The sequence below is a fragment of the Heteronotia binoei genome, chromosome 11, assembly GCF_032191835.1.
Source record: "Heteronotia binoei isolate CCM8104 ecotype False Entrance Well chromosome 11, APGP_CSIRO_Hbin_v1, whole genome shotgun sequence".
Classification (NCBI taxonomy): Eukaryota; Metazoa; Chordata; class Lepidosauria; order Squamata; family Gekkonidae; genus Heteronotia; species Heteronotia binoei.
In genome coordinates this window covers 7,551,485-7,572,528 of record NC_083233.1, presented here as the reverse complement: position 1 = coordinate 7,572,528, position 21,044 = coordinate 7,551,485, and positions in this window count along the sequence as shown.

The window sequence follows — 21,044 nt, the reverse complement described above, 5'->3', positions numbered from 1 at the left end:
AAAAAAGAGGTCAGTTTAGTCTGACATGACTTGTTCTTGAGAAAACCATACTGGCTCTTAGTAATCACAACCATCCTTTCTAAATGTTCCAGGACTGACTGATGATTTGTTATATTTATTTGATCCTGTTACTTTATATTTCTTTTCTTATTCTTTCCTATTATTTAATGTTAGCTAATATAGTATATCTAATTTTATTCCTTTGTTTTTAAAATATGCTGTCAGTGATATAATTTTTCCTCTCAGGACAGGTTTCCATGTATCTCAGACAACTGATGGACATATCTCTTGTGTATCATTTTCTTTAAAGTAACATTCAATGAAATTTCCTATTTTTTCCTTTTTTTAAAAATAAAGTGTTATCAAATGACCATTTTTTTCTTTTCGTTTTTTGGATATCTAACCAGTGTAACTCACAATGTATCCACACATGGTCTGTCAAGATTTTGGGACCCATTTCAACTGCAATCAATTTATTCATCAGTGATTTAGAAACAAAGATATAATCAATTCATATAAAAACCTTATGTCGAGCAGAATAAAAGGAAAAACCCCTTGCTGTTGGATACAAGTGCCTCCAACTATCCCACATATTGAATTGGGAAAATAATGTTCTTAATTCTGTAAATGTTTTGCTCTTAGTTTTTTTTCTCCTTTTTTGAGTATGAGACGATTTATCCAATAACAGATTTACAATACAATTTAGATCTCCCCCTCGAATTACATGGCCCTTTGAAAATTTTGTAGTTCTTCAAATACCTGTCTTAGAAATATTATTTGCAAGACATTTGTGCCAGATACAGCTGCTAACATCACTTTTGACTGTCCTATAAATCTAACAAATATGTATCTCCCTTGTGAACCTTTAGGTTGGGCTTCCAGATTAAAATGTAGCTTAGTGGCTATAATAATTACCACCTCTAAATATAGAGGTGCCCTTGGCTATAAACTACTGTTCATACTGGCAATTCCTCATTTTTAATATGGGTTTCTTGATAAAAATAACATGAGAATTTTCATTCTTGATATTCGAGTAAATCTGGCCAATTTTATTTTGCTATTAAGACCCTTATATTCTCTGAGGTGAATTTTAATCTTAAATCTGGCATGTCTCCCTTACTATCAAATAGACCCAAAACCAAGATAACTAATAAAAGCTTAAGTAATTGTATGCCAATAATCTCAATTTCACGTAATCCAAAAACAGTCCTATTGCTAATGAAATTGTAGCAACAATTTGCTATTTGTATATTGTTTCTTTAATATATATAATCAAAAATGTTTATCTCAAAAAAATCCCACATATAAAAAAAAATTAATTCTTTCTTCTGTATGTCTACCTACCCACCCCAATAGACCCTAATATGAGGAGAGAACTGATGTTGACAACACCTACTAGTGTTACAGTTTCCTTTCTATTAGTTCCTCCACAGAAGAAAGTAAAAAAAGAAAAATAGAAAAATTACCTCAAAATTTTCCCCTCTATCTTAGAAAGCCTGTGTGTATGTGTGTGAGTGAGTGAGTGAGAATTGTTTAGGAGTTTATAAACCTAAGCACATGGATGAAATCGTAAATTTGAATTTCGGTAAATTTAAAAAAGAAATTTTGCAACAATTAGATCAAATAAACTAATTTTAACATGGCCAGAGAGAATTCTTGCCATAAAGAGTTTTGTTATCCCTAAATTCTTATATTTGTTTTACACCCTACCAATTGAAATTTCTCATTCAAAACTACAATGGCAATAATTAATCATTTATATGGATAAATAGAAAGCTGAGAGTAAAATTTTCCACTTTGTTTAAACCTTACCAAGAGTGAGGCCTTTGAATCCCAAATTTAAAGGCATATTATATAGCAGCCAATTTGGCATAATTAGTGTAGGTCACTAAATTGAAAAGCAAAAGAGGAATGAATTAGGATAGTAAAGAAGTATGCAGAACCATTAACAATTGCTGGAAATATTTGGACAAAACCAAAGTTAAGATCTTATTCTACACCAGTATATTTCTATCAAATATGATAAGATTATGGAACAAATATAGAAAAGAATTAGCTCCTACAATATCATCATTATCTTCCATGGTAAATCAAAGGTAGTTTCCACCTGGGTTGTATCATAGCCCTTTTCAAGAATGGGCAGAGAAAGATTTTGAAAGACCCTCAGATTGGTATAAACAAGGAAAGATTATAGATAACAGAGTAGCAGAGGAGAAGTTAGCTAAACTTATATTTGAATGACCATTAACAAAATATGAAGAGATTCTAAAAGAACCAGATAAACATAGGAAGCATATAGTATCAAAATTTATAAAATAATCATAAAAATTTTGTATCCTGAACCTCCAACATATATAAAGAATTGACAAAAACAAATTATGATGGAAACAATTGAGATAGATTGGACTAACGCTTGGATTTCATCTTTAAACACATCCAAAATGTCAATATTATAAGACGATAGCTAACAGGTATCTAACTCCGAACAGATTGTATAAAATTACTGAGACACCCAGCCCAAATTGCTGGAAGAAATGTGACACATAAGAAACAGCATTCCATATGTGGTGGTCATGTCCACATATTCAAGGTTTTGGGGAGAAGTATACGAAATAGTGAAGGAAATTGTTAAAGAGATACCACTAAATTTCACTTTTGAACTGTTAGTATTAGATATTTGGCGAAATGTCTCCCCAAAAAGAAAAGAAAAAAGTAAAAATTAAGTATGTTTGAGGCAGCCAGATTAGTTATTGCCAAAAATTGGAAAGCTCAATCAGCTCCAACAAAAGAGCAATGGTATGAAAATTGTGGCATTTCTACATAATGGCTAAATAATCCCCTTTTTTATGACAAGGATCTGGGGGGGAAAATGATCATTTTGAATATAGTTGGGAACACATTATCTTCTATCTTTAAGAAAATTATTTATTTATTTGTTTGTTTGATTTATATCCCGCCCTCCCTACTGAGGCGGGCTCAGGGCGGCTTACAACATAAAAAACATAGAACAATAAAATTAATAATTATTAAATACATATTCAATAATTTACAGTAGTTAAAACAAGACAGAAGAAACAGAGACAGTCTATTAATTAGGTGTTAATCTGATGGTGACGTGCTTCCTCCAAAGTTCTTAAATGCCAGTCAGTTGTATACTAACCAGAAGAGGACAGTCTTGCAGGCCTTGCGGAACTGCCCAAGGTTCCGCAAGGCCCTCACTTCATCCCGTAACTTGCTCCACCAGCAGGGGGTTGTGATTGAAAAGGCCTTATCTCTGGTCGATTTCAGTCGGGCCTCCTTCAGCCCGGGGATTACTAGCAGATTTTGTGATCCAGATCTAAGTACTCTCTGGGGAACATGTGGGGAGAGATGGTCCCTAAGGTAGATATGTCTTAGGCCATATAGGGCTTTAAAGGTAATAACCAACACCTTGTAACAAACCCGGTATACTATTGGCAGCCAGTGCAGTTCCCGCAGTCCCAGCTGAATGTGCTCCCGCCTGGAAAGCCCTAATAACAGCCAGGCCGCAGCGTTCTGCACTAGCTGCAACTTCCAGGTTCGGCACAGGGGCAGCCCCATGTAGAGGGCATTACAGTAGTTCAGCCTCGAGGTGACCGTTGCATGGATCACTGTTGCCAGGTCGCCGTGCTCTAGAAAGGAGACCACTGCCTTGCCCGCCTAAGATGAAGAAATGTGGATTTAGCAGTGGCTGCTATCTGGGCCTCCATTGTCAAGGCAAGTTCCAGTAGTACCCCCAAGCTCCTGACCTTGTGCGCCATTATTAGTGGCGCACCATCAAAGGCCAGTAGGGGAATTCCCTTCCCGGACTACCGCGACCCAGGCAAAGGACCTCTGTCTTCGCTGGATTTAGCTTCAGTCTACTCAGCCTAAGCCATCCAGCCACGGCTTGCAGTGCCAGGTCCAGATTTTCTGGGACACAGCCAGGCCATCCATCCATCAGCAGATAGAGCTGAGTGTCATCAGTGTACTGGTGACAACCCAGCCCATACCTCCGGGCAGTCTGGGCAAGGGGGTGCATGTAGATGTTAAACAGCATCGGGGAGAGCACCGCCCCCTGAGGCACCCCGCAGTCAAGCACATGTCTCCAGGACAGTTCACCCCCAATCGCCACCCTTTGTCCCCGACCATCAAGAAAAGAAGAAAGCCATTGTAAAGCCAACCCCTGAATCCCCGCATCGGCGAGACGGCGGGTCAGCAACCGATGGTTGACCGTATCGAACGCTGCCAATAGGTCTAACAACATCAGTACTGCTGAGCTGCCTCGATCCAGGTGCCGCTGGAGGTCATCTACCAGGGCGACTAGCACTATCTCCACCCCATGGCCTAGGCGAAAGCCGGACTGGTGGGGATCTAAAACGGAAGCGTCCTCCAGAAAGGGTTTTATACCAGACAGAAACTTTTCAATAATTTGTAAACAAATGTGACAGCCCAATAAAGATTGTAGCACTGAAGCAATTTAAGGTATAACTATTTTTTCATAATAGAATTATAAATATGGATTTAAATTTATCTCATTCCTTTTGCAGATTTTGTGTGATATATGATGAAATTTGATATATAATGTATGTGAAATGTATATAAAATGTAATAATTGTTAATAAAAATTAGATAGATGATAGATATGTGAGATAAGATATATAATATATATGAATGTTTCTAATTATTTTAGCATAATAAAAAGGGCTGCAAAAAAAGATTTGACAGCTGTCAGCTTAATTCTGTAGTTGTTCCTCTCTCACAGTGGGTGGCCAAAGAGATTTAAATGCAAGGCTACAGCTAAGATTGCCAACTAAGCAGAAGACAGTTTGCCTCACCTAATTCTCTTTAATCAAAAATAGAATTGTTAGGCACGCAAATGGACAAAGGCTACTGAGGGGAAATCAGCATGGCTTCTGCCAAAGGAAGTCCTGCCTCACCAACCTTTTGGTATTCTTTGAGAAAGCGAACAAGATGTAGACCATAGTGACCTGGTAGACATTATATATTTGGACTTTCAGAAGGCTTTTGACAAGCTACCGCACCAAAGAATCCTGAGTAAATTTAGCAGTTATAGGATAACCTGTTTTTACATGCCATTAAAGGTTGATTGATTGATTGATTATAGGATAAGAGGATAGGTTCTTTTATAGATTGAAAACTGGTGAAACGACAGGAAGCAAAGAGTAGGAATCAGTGGACAGTTCTCAAAATGAAGGGAAGTAAGCAGTGGAATCCCACAAGTATTAGTGTTGGGCCTGGTGCTATTTAATTTATTCATCAATGGTCTGGAACTGGGAGTGAGTAGTGTAGTGGCCAAGTTTGCAGAAAAAGATCTTGGGGTCATAGTGAATAGCTCAACGAAAGTGTCAGACCAGTGTGCTGCAGCAGTGAAAAAAGGCAAACTTTATGTTAAATATTATTAGGAAATAGATTGAGAATAAAATAGCTGATATTGTAATGCCCCTGAATAGATCTATGGTGCGGCCTCATTTGTAATACTGCGTACAGTTTTGGTCACCATGTCTGAAAAAGGACACGGCAGAGCTGGCCAAAGTGCAAAGGAGGGCAATAAAGATGATAAACGGGTTTGAGCACTTCCCTTATGAGTGAAGACTGAAGAGCCTGGGACTTTTCAGTTTAGAAAATAGATGACTAAGGGGGGGACATGACAGAGGTTTATAAAGTTATGCATGGGATAGGAACTAGACAAGGAGAATTTTTCTCCCTATCCCAGAATACTAGAACTTGAGAGCATCCGACGAAACTGACAGGCAGTAGGTTCAGGGTGGACAAAAGGAAATACAGCTTTGCACAGGGAGCGATTAAAATGTGGAATTTGCTGCCAGAGGATGAAGCGATGGCCACAGGAATGAACACCTTTTAGAAGGGATTAGATAGATTCATGGAGGATTAATATGTTAATAGCTACTAACCATGGTAACTTTACATTCAGAGACACTAGTTCTGTGAATCCCAGAGCCAGGAGACAACATCAGGGGAAGGCCTCAGACTCTGTGCCTTGTTGTTGGCCCTCCAAAGGAACTAGTACCCACTCTGGTTTCTCTTCAGCTCGCATATAGTACCCACCATGTGAGATAAGATGCTGGACTAGATGAACCTTCACTGGTCTGATCCAGCAGAGCGCTTTATGACACATTTGTGGGTGGAGGCTGGACACATTAGGCTGCTGAAGGCAGGGACAAACCAAGAAGTTGGTAACCCTGACACAGCACAGTTTGAATTATGATGGCATCAGCCGTTGACACCAGTACCTGAAAGGAAGCTGGCACGGGTTTTCTGTAACGTACTGAGACGGGAGACATTGGTAGGGCAACATGCTTTAATGGAGGCACGTTACAAGAGAGGGAGCACGCGGGCCGGGTCCCGCTTATATACATTCCCGGAACTTCTTCCCCGACAGGCCAGCCCAATCCTGGCCTGTTGAACTTCCCGCCGCTGCTGGTGATTGGCGGGCTCAGCGCTTCCCGCGGAGTCGCCTGGGTGTCCCCAGTCGCCTCCGCTGTCCGGCTACGCGGACTAACGCTATTGCGTCATAACGAAATGGTTGCTGTATTGCGTTATAACGAAATGGTTGCCGCCTTATGCTATCGCAATACGCTACACTCCTCCCCCCATAGTCATGTACATAGTCCTGGAGGTAGGCGGGAGGCCGACGCTCCCGTGTTGACCTCCTTGGTGCTGCTTGAGGTATGGGGGCGGCTTCTGCAGTCAGGGCATCTCTGGGGGGTGATGCGTCGGCTTGCTGCTGGTCTGGCTCTGTTGATCACCCGGCCTCCACTGGTGTGGGCAGGTGCGGTGCTGGCTCGGCAGCCTCGGGTAGATCCCTCGCTGGCTCCCCCCCGGGCATTGCTTCTCCCGCTTCGGTGGGCCCCTCCGGTAAAGTGCGGCGGCGCATTTGGTCGATGTGCCGCCGTAGGACTTGGCCCCCCTCTGTGGACACCTCATAGTGGCGGGACCCTATTACCCGCAGCACCCGTCCTGCTAGCCACCCCGGTCCCCCGGCGTAGTTACGGGCGAACACCGGGTCCCCCGCGAAGAAACCCCTGGCTGCGTCCCTGGTTTCCGGGGACCCCCTGATGTCGGAGGCTCGGTCGGGGTGTAACCTGTCGAGCCTCGTAATGAGTTTGCGCCCCATGAGGAGCTCCGCCGGGCTCACTCCCATGACCGGGTTGGGGGTTACCCTGTTGTCAAACAAAAAGGCGGCCAGCCTGTGGTCCCAGTCGCCCTGTACTATCCGGCCCAGGGCTTCCTTGGTAGTTCGGACCATGCGCTCTGCCTGTCCGTTGGTGGCCGGGTGAAACGGGGCTGACCTTATGTGTCTGATCAGGTACCTCTGCAGGAACGCCTGAAATTCCCCAGAGGTGAAAGCCGCCCCATTGTCAGAGACAATAGTGTCTGGAATCCCGTGGGTGCTAAGTGCCCTGCGCAGTGCCCGGATGGCGGCTGCTGAAGTGGACGCTACTGGAATGACCTCCAGCCATTTTGTGTAGGCGTCCACCATAATCAGGAAGATCTGTCCCTGGAAGGGTCCCGTGAAGTCTAGGTGGAGCCTGGACCAGGATTTCCTAGTGGTTTCCCATCGTGTAACCGGGGCACTGGGTGGCTCTGGCCGCGACTCCTGGCACACGCTGCATCTCCGAACCCAGTTCTCGATCTCTTCATCCATCCCCGGCCACCAGACGTAGCTCCTGGCTAAAGCCTTCATTCGGACTATGCCGGGGTGGGTCTCGTGAAGCGACTCTAGAACTCGCTTCTGCAGCGTGGGGGGAACCACCACCCTGCTCCCCCACAAGATGCACCCTTTGTGAGCTGCTAGCTCCTCTCTCCTCGTTTCATAGGGCCTAAACTCTTCCTCCATGTTCCCTTCTGGCCACCCCCTCACCACCCAGTCGAGAACCCTTGCCAGTGTTTTGTTCTTCCCAGTGGCCTTCGCAACCTCCATGGCGTGGAGGGGCGGCTCCGGGAGGGACTCGACCAACATGACCAGGTGTGCTGGGGCTGGGTCAGGTTCTGTGTCGGGCAGTGGCAATCGGCTGAGCGCGTCAGCGTGGCCCATAGCCTTGCCGGCTTGGTGGACTAGTGTGTACATGTAAGAGTTGAGGAATTGATTCCACCTCAACACGCGCTGTGAAAGTATTTGGGGGGTTTGGCGGTCAGGGGCCAGCAGACCTAAGAGCGGCTTGTGGTCAGTGGCTATTGTGAACCTCCGCCCATACAGATAATCATGAAACTTGTGGACCCCCACCACGATTGCCAAGGCCTCCTTATCTATTTGCACGTAATTGCGCTCGGCCGGTGTGAGTGTACGGGAGTAGTACGCCACCGGTACCTCCCTCCCGTCCGGGAGTTGGTGCCCCAGGACTGCGCCCACCCCGTATGGTGATGCATCGCAAGCCAAGATGACCGGGAGGCGCTCGTCAAAATGGTGGAGCACCGCATTGGAAACCAGAATGTCTTTTACCGCCTGAAACGCGGCGGCTTGCCGTTTGCCCCATACCCAAGGGGCTTATTTGTCCAGCAGCCGATGTAGGGGTTCTGCAAGGGTTGCCTTGTGGGGGAGGAACGAGTGGTAAAAATTGAGCACCCCCAAGAAGCTTTGTAGCTCCGCTTTGCAGGTGGGGGCCGGGGCTTGCACGATGGCTCGTGTCTTTTCCTCCGTTGGGTGGATTCCCACTGCGTCTACGGCGAATCCTAGGAACTCCACCCTTGGTACCCCCAGCAAGCACCTCCCTCTTGACCTTGAGCCCCGTTGCTTGGAACCGGCGGAGCACTTCTCTTAGGCGGTTGCCGAATTCTTCGGGGTCCGGGGCGGCGATCAAAACATCATCGAAGAATGGCTGGACTCCGGGGATCCCTTTAAGGAGAGCGTCCATTATACTCTGGAAAATCCCCGGAGCGACGCTGACCCCGAACTGTAGCCTCCGCACTCGGAAGGCCCCCCTGAGTGTCACAATGGTTTGGGCCTCCGCCGTTTTAGCATCTACCGGAAGCTGTTGGTAGGCCTGTGCCAGATCCAGCTTCCCAAAGATCTTTGACCCTGCTAGGGCTGCCAGGACGTGGCTCACCACTGGCACGGGGTAGGGGTTATCCTGCAGTGCCTTATTTATTGTGCACTTATAGTCGGCACAAATCCTCACCTTCATCGCCACTGTAACGTACTGAGACGGGAGACGTTGGTAGGGCAACATGCTTTAATGGAGGCACGTTACAAGAGAGGGAGCACGCGGGCCGGGTCCCGCTTATATACATTCCCGGAACTTCTTCCCCGACAGGCCAGCCCAATCCTGGCCTGTTGAACTTCCCGCTGCTGCTGGTGATTGGCGGGCTCAGTGCTTCCCGCGGAGTCGCCTGGATGTCCCCAGTCGCCTCCGCTGTCCGGCTACGCGGACTAACGCTATTGCGTCATAACGAAATGGTTGCTGTATTGCGTTATAACGAAATGGTTGCCGCCTTATGCTATCGCAATACGCTACATTTTCCATCACTGATGCAACTCCACAGTGGTTAGCAAAGAAACGGTTCTGTCTGACACTAGGGACACCTTGGAGTGTTTTTCTCCTTCCTGCTTTCGGTTGGGAGGGGTGAAGCAGGGAGCTGTGGTCTAGCCCTTTAGGACACAAGCAATATTCAGGATCAGTGTTTGAAGAGCTGATAAAGCCCCAGGAGCAGAGAGAGAGAGAACAAACAACTGGCAAGGTTGAAGCATTTCAGACAAAGGGGTTCTGCTTGAATTTAGTTCAGCCCTAAGGGCCTTCCAGACTTTTTTCCTTGCACGGCCTGCCCCTCCTCTAGTGTGCAAACCACAGAACACCCTCCACCACCACCCCTCCCATAAAGAAACACATACTCTTAAGATCTGGATTTTCCCCTCTCCATACCCCATAGTTAGCAAACTGTGCCTTAGAGCAGGGGTGTCAAACTCATTTGTTACAAGGGCCAGAAATGACATAAGTGTCACTTTGTGTGCCATACAATGTATCACCAAGAAATGTACCAAGAAAAATAAAGGCCGTTTTCCCACTGAGCTTACCTCAGAGCAACGTTCCTCGTCACCGCGCAGCATCTGCGTGGATTTCCCACCAACTGCTCCGAGGCTGCTCCGAGGAACCAGGAAGTTCCCGACCTTTTGCGTCGCAAATGGAAACAGCTAAAAACCAGTTTACGTTAGCGATGCAAAAGCCGCGACTCTACTTGGTTACTCGGAGCAGCCTCGGAGCAGTTGGTGGGAAATCCGCACAGACGCTGCGCGGTAAAGAGGGACGTTGCTCCGAGGTAAGCTCAGTGGGAAAACGGCCAAAGTTTATAAAAGTGATTTCAGATGTCAAATGACAATAGCAGGCTTGATTGCAGATGTGATATGCAGAGGGGTAGTGGGTGTGCAGATACCAGCATTGACAATGAGACAGGAAACCCAGGTCTCAGTTCCATCCAGGAGGATGCAAAGAATAAGTGATATTCTGATATTAGAAACAACAACATTCAGTTGCTGACCTAAGAGTACCAGTGCTCTTACAAAGGACTTTCAAAGGGAGATTAGAGAAACTGCTGAATTGCAGTTAATAGTGAAGCTCAAATCAGTACATCCTCCAGAACTGAACTGAGAGCTAGTTTTCCTATCTCCTTGCCAATGTGTGTTGTTATAATTTGGGATCTGAAATCACTCCATTCTCTAAGATATACTCAGGGTCTTTTTTGAAAGAAAATAAATCCAGTTAGAAACAGAGAAACCCAATCTTTAAAAAAAACAACTTTTCAGAATAAGCCAAAATTTCCTCGATGAACATTGTGCTTGTTAGGAAAAAGAAAGAAGAGGAGGAGAAGGCGAAGGAGGAGGAGGAGGCGGCTTGCACAACAAAGCAGGTATTGCTGGTCTTAAGCTGCCTTGATGAGACTCCATATTTGTTTCCTCTCTCTCTTTCCTCCCCAAAAGAGGATCAGCAGCCCCTGAGAAGAAAGCAGAAGCTCTCTCTCTTTCTCTGTGAGTGAGAGGGGCGTTGTTTTTTTAAATCTCTCCCACACAAAGCAGGAAGCAGACATGAAGCTCTGTGTGTGTGAGGGTGGGGGGAGGGGAGGCAGGAAGCAAAGAGCCACTGAGGGAGTGAGGGCAGAGCCAGCTATGGTGTGGTTGCAGCAGCAGCCCTGGAAATGAAAGCAGGAGAGGGAAGTTGCTCAGGGGATGGATTTTAGCCCTGCATGGGCCAGACGCAGCCCTTGGGCTGCATGTTTGACACCCCTGCCTTAGAGACCCCGGCCAGTGCTCCATAAGGAAGTCCATGGTGGAAGAGAAATTCCCCTGAAAACTGCTATGTGTATGCCTCTCCTTTCTCCTGGGCAATGCACCACTGGAAGCAGATGGCAACTTTTAAAAGAAACCAAAAGAAGGTTTAGTGCAGGCGCTGCTTCCCGGGAGTGCAGATGCTTGGCTTTGACCTGGCTGCTGCCTCTGGGCCAGCTGGTTTTGCAGTCTTTAAAGCAACATGAAAACCTCCCCACCCCAAGCTAAGCCTTCTTTCAGGCAAGCTTCAGTTCTCGAAGAATGCTTGCCTGCCTGCCCGCCTGCAGTGGGTGCAAGACACCATCCCGCAACTTCATGTGGGGTGCCAGAGAGGGCAGGAGCAGTGGCAGATTATCTGCTCGGCATGCAGAAAGTCCCAGGTTAAATTCCTGGCATCTCCAGCTAAAAGAATCAGGAAGTAGGTGATACAGAACGCCACGGCCAATCAGGGTAGACAAGACTATAGTGGATCAGTGGTCTGACTGAGCTGAACATATGAACATATGAAGCTGCCTTATACTGAATCAGACCCTGGGTCCATCAAAGTCAGTCTTGACTTCTCAGACTGGCAGCGGCTCTCCAGGGTCTCAAGCTGAGGTTTTTCACACCTATTTGCCTGGACCCTTTTTTGGAGATGCCAGGGATTGAACCTGGGACCTTCTGCTTCCCAAGCAGATGCTCTACCACTGAGCCACAGTCCCTCATTCTAGATTAGCTGTCTTCAGCTAATCTAGAATTCTTCAACTAATCTAGAATTCAGCTAATCTAGATTAGCTGAAGGCAGCTAATCTAGAATGCTGCCCAGAATTCTCACCAACTTCTTACAACTTCACTGTAAATCGGACAGTCTGACGGACAGTTTGAAAATTGCCCTCTTGAACCTAATAAGAAACAACACTATCTTCTGTTAGCTTCTGCAGCACACAAGACTCCCTTAAATGGACTCTGGCCTTGAGGTACCCTTTGCCTACATTAAAAAAAAATCAATACAGATTGGAAGGCATTGGCATAACAACAGTAGAGATGGGTTCCCATAATGCTCTCAGAAAGAATTATAGCTATCTTTTGTATAGTTTATTACCCACCCTACTCATAATGCATTTGAAGCCATCTAGCCATCTTGATAATATCTGAGTTATCAGCAGCAACGTATGTCCAGTGTGTACCTCTAGATGTGAACAATGCTGTAGCGCTTGCCAGAGACTCGTTGACACTAGGAAACTCCAGAGAAACTCTGCTGCCAGAAATGCCCTCTCTTTCTCTCACCCTGGCCGCCCCGACTCTGAAATTGGAGCTCTGCAAGCTGGTGGGAAATCTGGATCTGGGAAACCAGGCTGTCAGCACCTGGTAGCCTTTTGCCTACTTGGTGTGTGTGAGTGTGAAGGGCCATCGTTGCATCCAACTGAGGGCAACCTATGAAGGACCTCCAGAACCTTGACAGCCTTGCTTATGTCTTGCAAACGGAGGGCTCTTGTGGCTTCCTTGATGGGGCCAGCCCATCTTCCTCTCTGCCTGCCGCCTGCCACTTTCCCTTCCATTCTTGTCTTTTCTCCAGGGACTCTTGTGACCAAAGTACAATAGCCTCCATGTAGTCATTTTAGCTTCTAGGGCAAGCTTGGGCTTGATTTGATGGGTAACCTACTTAATTTGTCCTTTTAGACCGTCCAGGCCAGTATCTGCAAAACACTCCTCTAACACCACAATTCAAATCAATCGCTTTTTGTCATCCTCCAACTTTCGCTAACCTAATACACACATACTTTTAAAAGATGGAAGTTACATCGCTTTAAATCTGAGTTTCTGCTCAACTCATGAACTGGGTGTTTGGCTACAACAGCAGAGGGACTAAATGACCAACCTGAAGGATGGACTTTCTGTCCTTTAAGAAGAAAGAGAGAACAAAAAAGAGGACCAAAGGTGCTGAGGAACACTTCCAGCATCACCACTGCTTCCTCTCCAGCTTGGCCTAGACAGGCCCAGTAACCTCTGCCAAGGCTCACGACAGTTATGTAAACTTCCCTTCCTAGCCCTGGCAGGAAGAGGCTTGGTGCTGCCAAACACACCTCCGCACTCCTCATTAAGGCTCTCGAAGATTTCAAAACCGTCTGAACATGCTTCTGTTGACAATGAGCCAAGTCAAAGCCCAGCAGCCTAGTTACAGCTTATCAACTTAGTCAGATCTCATCGAAGCTCAGGCAGCAGTCGCCACCATTCCCACCCCAGCAGACCCTGCCCCCTTCGGGTGTCAAGCTGGCATACAAATGGTTTGCTCAATCAGCCATCCAGGCTGGCGTCTCAGGGAGGCTTTCAGATCCCTTCCCACCCAATCCTTTTACCTGGAGGGGCCTGATTGTGTCCAGACCACTTGTGGCAGGAGCCCTTCCTCACTCATAGGGTTGCCAATCCCCAGGTGGGGCCAGGGGATCCCCCGGTTTGGAGGCCCTCCCCCCTGCTTCAGGGTCATCAGAAAGCGGGGGGAGGAGAGGGAAATGTCTGCTGGGAACTCTATTATTCCCTATGGAGATTTCTTCCCATAGAAAATAATGGAGAATTGATCTGAGAGTATCTGGGGCTTTGGGGGGGGCTGTTTTTTGGGGTAGAGGCACCAAATTTTCAGTATAGCATCTAGTGCCTCTCCCCAAAATACCCCCCAAGTTTCAAAAAGATTGGACCAGGGGGTCTAATTCTATGAGCCCTAAAAGAAGGTGCCCCTATCCTTCCTTATTTCCTATGGAAGGAAGGAATTAAAAAGGTGTGCCATCCCTTTAAATGTGATGGCCAGAACTCTCTTTGGAGTTCAATTATGCTTGTCACAGCCTTGATCTTGGCTCCACCCCTAATGTCTCCTGGCTCCACCCCCAAAGTCCCCAGATATTTCTTGAATTGGATTTGGCAACCCTACTCACTCAAGATATTGCTGGTCAACAATTCCCCTCTCAGCTAGCAGAGCCAATGGGCAAAATGGTGCCCAATACCCTAACTCAGAGATCAAAATTACCTGTAGGTAGCATGGACTCCCTCTGCTGCATCTCAAGCAGAAATCCCACCTGCCCGTTCCAGTTTCTGAGCTACAGTCCAGTATCTCTGCACCAGCACCTTCGGAAACATTCATTCAACGCATTTTGCAAAGTCGTTACAACAGGTGCAAAGTAGTAACGTTAACCACTGTTAGAAGAAAAGGCCCTGGTGCTTCTGAAACATTAACCAGAGTGGGCTTCCTAACTGAAAGACAGAAGAATTCATGGAAAGGAATCACCAGGGTGCTCCCTGACCTGTAGTCAGGAATTTGTGCTAAAGCACATCAATGCGAGGCTTATACAACTCCGATGTACACACTAACCTGTTGTTCCAATGACTTTTAAACGTTTGACTGAACCCTATCACCACAGCCAGGCTGGAAAGAGCTCCTCAAAAGGACTGAGGAAGTGCTGGGTGCGCCAGAGAACAGGACCTAGCTGATGGGGGGGGGGGGCAGGAGGGGGGGGTGTGAGACGGGGAGAGAACCGGTGCAATGATCACAACTCCCTGCCAGATATATAGCTGGACGAATCTTTGCAAACGGAGACCACAAAAATGGAACAGAAAATCCTCAGCCCCCATCCCACATCTGGAGGGTGTGTTGTTTTTTTAAAAAAAGAACCAGAAGCCGCCCTTGGTCTTTCCAAACTCTGCTGCCAACAGACGGTTACGTAAGATGCCTTTGCTTGAATCCAGCTGCCAGGCCAAGGAGAAGGAGAGGCAGTCGGCCGGTGGGCTAGGAAACCCAGCAGGCCACGGCTCTGAGCCTTGACGGAGGCCCTCCCAGCAGCCACAGCACTGGGGCTCAAGCTGCCAAACTCCAGCAAGGAGCTCAAGAGCCCAGTCTGTTAGGAGCTTAAAGAAGGGAGCCTAATGCTGGCTTCCAAATGGAAAGCATTACCAAAAGCAGCCTTGTATTTGAAAATGCTTTTTTTCTATTTCCCTTTGAACCCCGCTTTACATACCCACGAAGCATCCACAGGTAGGGTTTAGCTTTATGGATCTCAAATCTAGTTTCCCCCAACATTTGTTGCAACCCAAATTCAAGTGTGAAAAACTAGGCAAGCAGATGAAGGCCGGGCTAGCCTGACATCAGATCTCTAACGCTAAGCAGGGCTGGCAATATTTGGATGGGAGACCACCGAGGAAGGCAAGGGTTGGGATGCAGAGGCAGGCTCGAGCAGACCACCTCTGTTTGCATCCGGCCTTGGAAACCCTCCAGGGTTACCATTCGTTAGCTGGGTGGGACTTGAGGGCTTTCCACCGCCACTCGCTGAATAAGGGGGAGGGACACTTTCCACTAGACAAGACACCCCTCTGCTGGCCATCCGTTACACTGCAAAGCAGAAAAATGGTGAAGCTCCAATGAAACAAAGCAGCATGCCAGCTTTTCAGTTCTCCTAGAATTCAGTAGTAACTTTCAAACCATGTGCAGTGGAGGACAGTGGAGAGCATGAACTAAAAATGATTCAGACTCCCGCGAACCCAAAATACCTGGCATCTCTGCATGATTAGCTGTCTTCTGATCAAGCTTAGAGTGGGGAAGCAAGCCTAGGACTAACGCAGAGACAACACAAGCAGCCTAGGTAATGGAACGCATCAGTGGACTGTGATTGGCTTTTCCATTCTCCGTTACTAAGTTTATCATCATACGGGGCCTGCTTTCCTAGTTTTCGACTAAACGTTAGGAAGAACTTCCTGACTGTTAGAGCCATTCCTCAGTGAACAAACTTCCTCGGGAGCTGGTGGACTCTTTCTTTGGAGGTTTTCAAAAATGGAAGCTTAGATGGCCGTCTGACAGCAATGCTGATTCTGTGAACTTTGGCAGGTAATGAGAAGCAGGGCAGGAAGGGTTGCATCAGTGCTAAGTTCTCGTGGCCCTTTCTTACATGCTCAGGGAAATGCTGACCTCACTTTGGGGGTCAGGCAGCAATTTTTCTCCAGGCCAGTTTGACCAAGAATCCTGTTGCCATCTTCTGGGCTTGGAGCAGAGGGAAGGCACTTGTGAATTTCCTGCATTGCGCAGGGGGTTGGACTAGATGACCCTGAAGAGCCCTTCCAACTCTTATGATGCTAAGTGACCCCCATTCCCACATGGGAAGTATCTTGAAGTTAGCGTATGTGCCTCCCTACTTGGAAAGAGCAGCAGCATTCACAATGAACTATAGAGGTGTGGGGAAGAAACCTAAGGTTCTTCCCAGTTCAGATTCCGCCATCTTGGTTTCCACAACAGCCGAGCAAGCAGAGAGACACAGGCCAAAGCCTTCCTCAGCTGCTGTCCCCAGGAACTGGCATTCAGAGGTCGACTGCCTTGGAGCATGAAGGTCGATGATGTTGTCATGATTGCTACTCATGGATGGACCTCGCTCTTGTGAAGCGGCAAGGGCTATAGGCTGTGGCAGCAAATTGCTGAGAGAACAGTAATTCCTTCTTTGTCTGTTTTCTGCTTCATTGGGGCTTGCAGATTCTAGTACCAAATGGGGAGGTAGAAAAAAAGCAAATGTTATACACCTATCATGATGATGTCCTTTTCCTAAACTGAAAAGTCCTGGACTTTTCAGTCTTTCCTCACAGGAAGTGTGCTCCAGTCCCCAGACTCTTCTCTGTTCCATTTCCAGGACTACATTCTTCTTGGGACAGAACAATCAATCAAGCTGTGTGTCTGCACACCACACAGCGGCAAGTAGACCTTGCTGTAACACACAGGTTTGCCTAGAATGCAACACTACAGAGAGAAAAATGCAGAAATCATTGCAACAGTACAAGGCAACACCTGAAGCCCAGCTTCAGCTGCAAACTAGAAAAAGTTTTATTTGCAAATTTCACTCAATTTACTCAAGATCAGAGATTTTAAAAAAGAGCAGGAGTCCAACTTGTCCTATCTAGGGGTTCTCTCCCATCATTTACCCAGAAGTCTTCAAATGCTGATCTGTGATTACCTGCCTAATTTACCCCTTCAGAGTCACAAAGTCCACCACACAGCTCAGTTGAAATCCAGGCTCACCAGAAAGTGTCCAGAGAGTGTGGACGGGGTGGTGGTGGAGGGAGATACAAAAGGGTATCATGAAGCGTACCTATACTGGTTTAAAAAAAAAAATAGACCCCTGCGCAAGCATCAGTCGCTTTCGACTCTGGGGTGACGCTGCTTTCACGTTTTAATGGCAGACTTTTTATGGGGGTGGTTTGCCATTGCCTTCCCCAGTCATCTACACTTTCCCCTCAGCAAGCTGGGGACTCCTTTGACTGACCTCGGAAGGATGGAAGGCTGAGTCAACCTGGAGCCGGCTACCTGAACCAGCTTCCGCTGGGATCGAACTCAGGTCGTGAGCAGAGGGCTCCGACTGCAGGACTGCAGCTTTACCACGGGGCTCTTACCTGTACTGGTACAAAAGTGTATTTCATTTATAGCATGACTTACACTGTAATGTAACTGACTGTTGGTGGATGCCTTCAATGCTGATATGGGAGGTGATTAACAGCAGCATCTTGCAGACTATGCGTAAAGACTGGAGGAAGCCTGGATCAATATAGAGGATCGTTACAATGAATTCTAGCACGACTGGACCAATTGAATTTTGTTTAAAAATATAAATGGTCCCAAGAAGGATTCCATATGCAAAATGGTTTCCATAACGGGATCGGACTGCCGTTAGCCTATCTGCAAGGAAATATATGAGACTTCGGCATTCTTGCCTTATTTGGAGAGTAGCTTGAACTGATATGGCTTTCCTTTTGTATTCTTCCTATTATTATGTTCTACGGTGATGTAAGATGATATTTGTTGTTATATTTGGGGATTTAGTGATATTTAAATACATTTCTATTGAATTTTTGGTACACAGAGCTGGTTGTATATTTCTGTAGCTTTTTTTCCTCCGATACTACTGTGACACTATACTGGTACAGAGCATCAGGCTGGAGACTGAGATCTGGGTCTCCCAGATCCCCCTCTGCCAGGGAAGCGGGCTGGGTGACCTAGGCCCAGTCACCACACTAGCCCACCTCACAGAGCTGTGAGAATAAATGCAGAAGAGCTAAATAAGCCATTTTGGGTCCCAACGGGGCAAAAGGCAAGATATAAATGAATTGCTGCTATCAGTGAAAAGAGGAGAGAGCTTCCTCCAAACCATTTAAAGTGGTTTCTATTGAACATATGAAGCTGCCTTATACTGAATCAGACCTTTGGTCCATCAAAGTCAGTATTGTCTTCTCAGACTGGCAGCGGCTCTCCAGGGTCTCAAGCGGAGGTTTTTCACGCCTATTTGCCTGCACTCTTTTTTGGAGATGCCAGGGATTGAACCTGGGACCTTCTGCTTACCACGTAGATGCTCTACCACTGAGCCACCATCCCTCCCCTGAGCCTCTGGGTTACATTTTGCTTAAATTAAGACACTCTCCCAAGTCCTCCCACCCCCAGTACTATAAGTATACCTAGACAAGATGTAGAGTCTGCAGCATACTTCCCAGGCAGATCATGCTAGCAACAAAACTGCTTACAAGTGTCAAGCGCGCTCATTTCTGGACCACATTTTACTATGTAGGGAGCATATTAGCTCTCCAACTCTCCTCCATTATTTACAACCCAGAGGGCACGTAGCGAAAACATCTGGCCCTGGGATGTTTATACTAGAGGCTGGCCACTGGTACCTCCAAGCCGCCTCCCCCCCCAGGTTTCACAGAGACAACCCTGATCTCTTCACAGAGAAGTGTGAGAAGGTTTGATGTTTCCAATAGCCTATAAGATTCCTTAGTAGTAAAATAGATAGTTGCTTAGTAACCTTTGAACCCGTGACTCCAGTATGCATCCGCAATGTAACCTTTGATGAGATCCTATATAGCAACTGTGTAAACTGTTTGTATCCCATTACTTTCAAGGCTTTTGTCCTTGGCAAAGCTCCTGAGTTTCTTACAATAAACCTACCTTTTGATTCAAAACGAAAGGACTCTGTTATTGGGAAATAACAACAAGTTGACAACAAGTTTCAGTGAACACGGACTGGTCCCAGTATACCCACGGGAGAAAGAAACACACACCACTTTCTAAAGGGTCCCGAGTGCAGCAGTTTAGTGCAGGTACTATTTTGAGGTGTAGGGAGGAAAGTAAAGCAGTGTTCTTGAACAAACACACCGAAGGGGGCAAGACCTAGGTCCCACCTTTTGCCAGCTACCAGCCACAGGGGAAGCATTCAGGTGACTTCTGTCCCATTCTTATATTCCGCAGAGTACCAAGATCACTTGCAACAGGAAAATACTAAAGTAGTACTCCCACCGCCACCTCGTATTTGACACTTTCACTAACCCATCTCCCATAGCCTGTGCACCCCCACCCCATTATCTTCTCCACACTAACCCCAAAGCCAAAATTTTGTCGAGGGTGTGTGTGTGCGCATGCACGCATATGGGTATTTTGAAACTAAGCACACAGTGATTTCTTAACCTCACAAGAAAGCTAGCTGAACACTATTTGTTTCCATCACCAGTGCAATAAAAAAAATCTAACCTTTTGCACCAATTAAAGGCCACAAACCCAGAAGTCACTTTTAAGTGATTAAAGGAGGTAGCTGCATTCACCGAAAATGTAATATTCCCAACCAACACAAAAGGGTGTAATGAAAAGCATAGGGCTTCTAGCTTCTGTGGAACAACCAAAGCATATCAGTACACAAGAATAGCAACAAAGCAATTCATACTTGTGTTAGTAGCCTGTTCTAAGAGAAAGCCAGGAGTAAGAGCTATGTTAGGCACACCTCCTGCAACTCATTGTCTCTGAACACCAGGCACTACCTACTTGCCTGATGTATCTCCCCCCCTCCACCCCAATTACAAATCACACGGCAGAGGTAAGAGTAGAAGAACCTACTTTTTAAAAAAGCATACGTCCTATGTTCCTAAGGATATGTAAGCATGGTTTTAGGGATATCAGTGTGTTGTAAATGTGGTTTTATTAAAGTTATGCAAAAAGCATAGATTCCTTGACACCTAGCAGATCAGCCCACTGTTTTTAATACCTGGCATTGTACAGAATACACCTGAACCACTCAAAGTGGCTTAAGGATTAGATATTTTCAATTAGATGTGATCTACCTTGGATCTTAGGAAGAACGGCAGACTGATAACTACTTAAGGCTTCTCTGTATTCATTGCTTATGCATCAACATGTGTTTTGCTCCCTCTAGAGGATGATTCAATATTACATCCCTTTGTCTGGCAAAACACTACAGTTTAAATCTGCTGGGCATAAATGTAACAATGGAATCAACCACTAGAGGGAACAAAACACATGCGGTATTTGTGAGTTTCCTGCATTGTGCAGGGCGTTGGACTAGATGACCCTGGAGGTCCCTTCCAACTCTATGACTCTACATTCAGAACAGGATTCCCCCCTCCAAAAAAGCAACAGGAACACACAAACTAGGAAAGCCTGTAGTCTTGAAATGGAAACATACCTTGCAAAACTTTGCTGCTGCTTCCCGCAGACAGCCAGGTTCACACAAATGCAAGTCTAATTTAAACTGGATGCAAATCACACACAAACAATCTAGAAGGCTCCAGTTAGCATCTCTAATCTGAAACTACCTTTTACCAACTCAAATAATATACAAAGCTCACTGTAGGAACTGTGACCCCAGAAAACCTTGCGCTCAGATTGTGTAATGAGCCTTCCTACTCCTCCTCCCAGTGTTGAGCCACAGCGCAGCTGGAGCACACACACAACAGGTCCGCTCTGTCC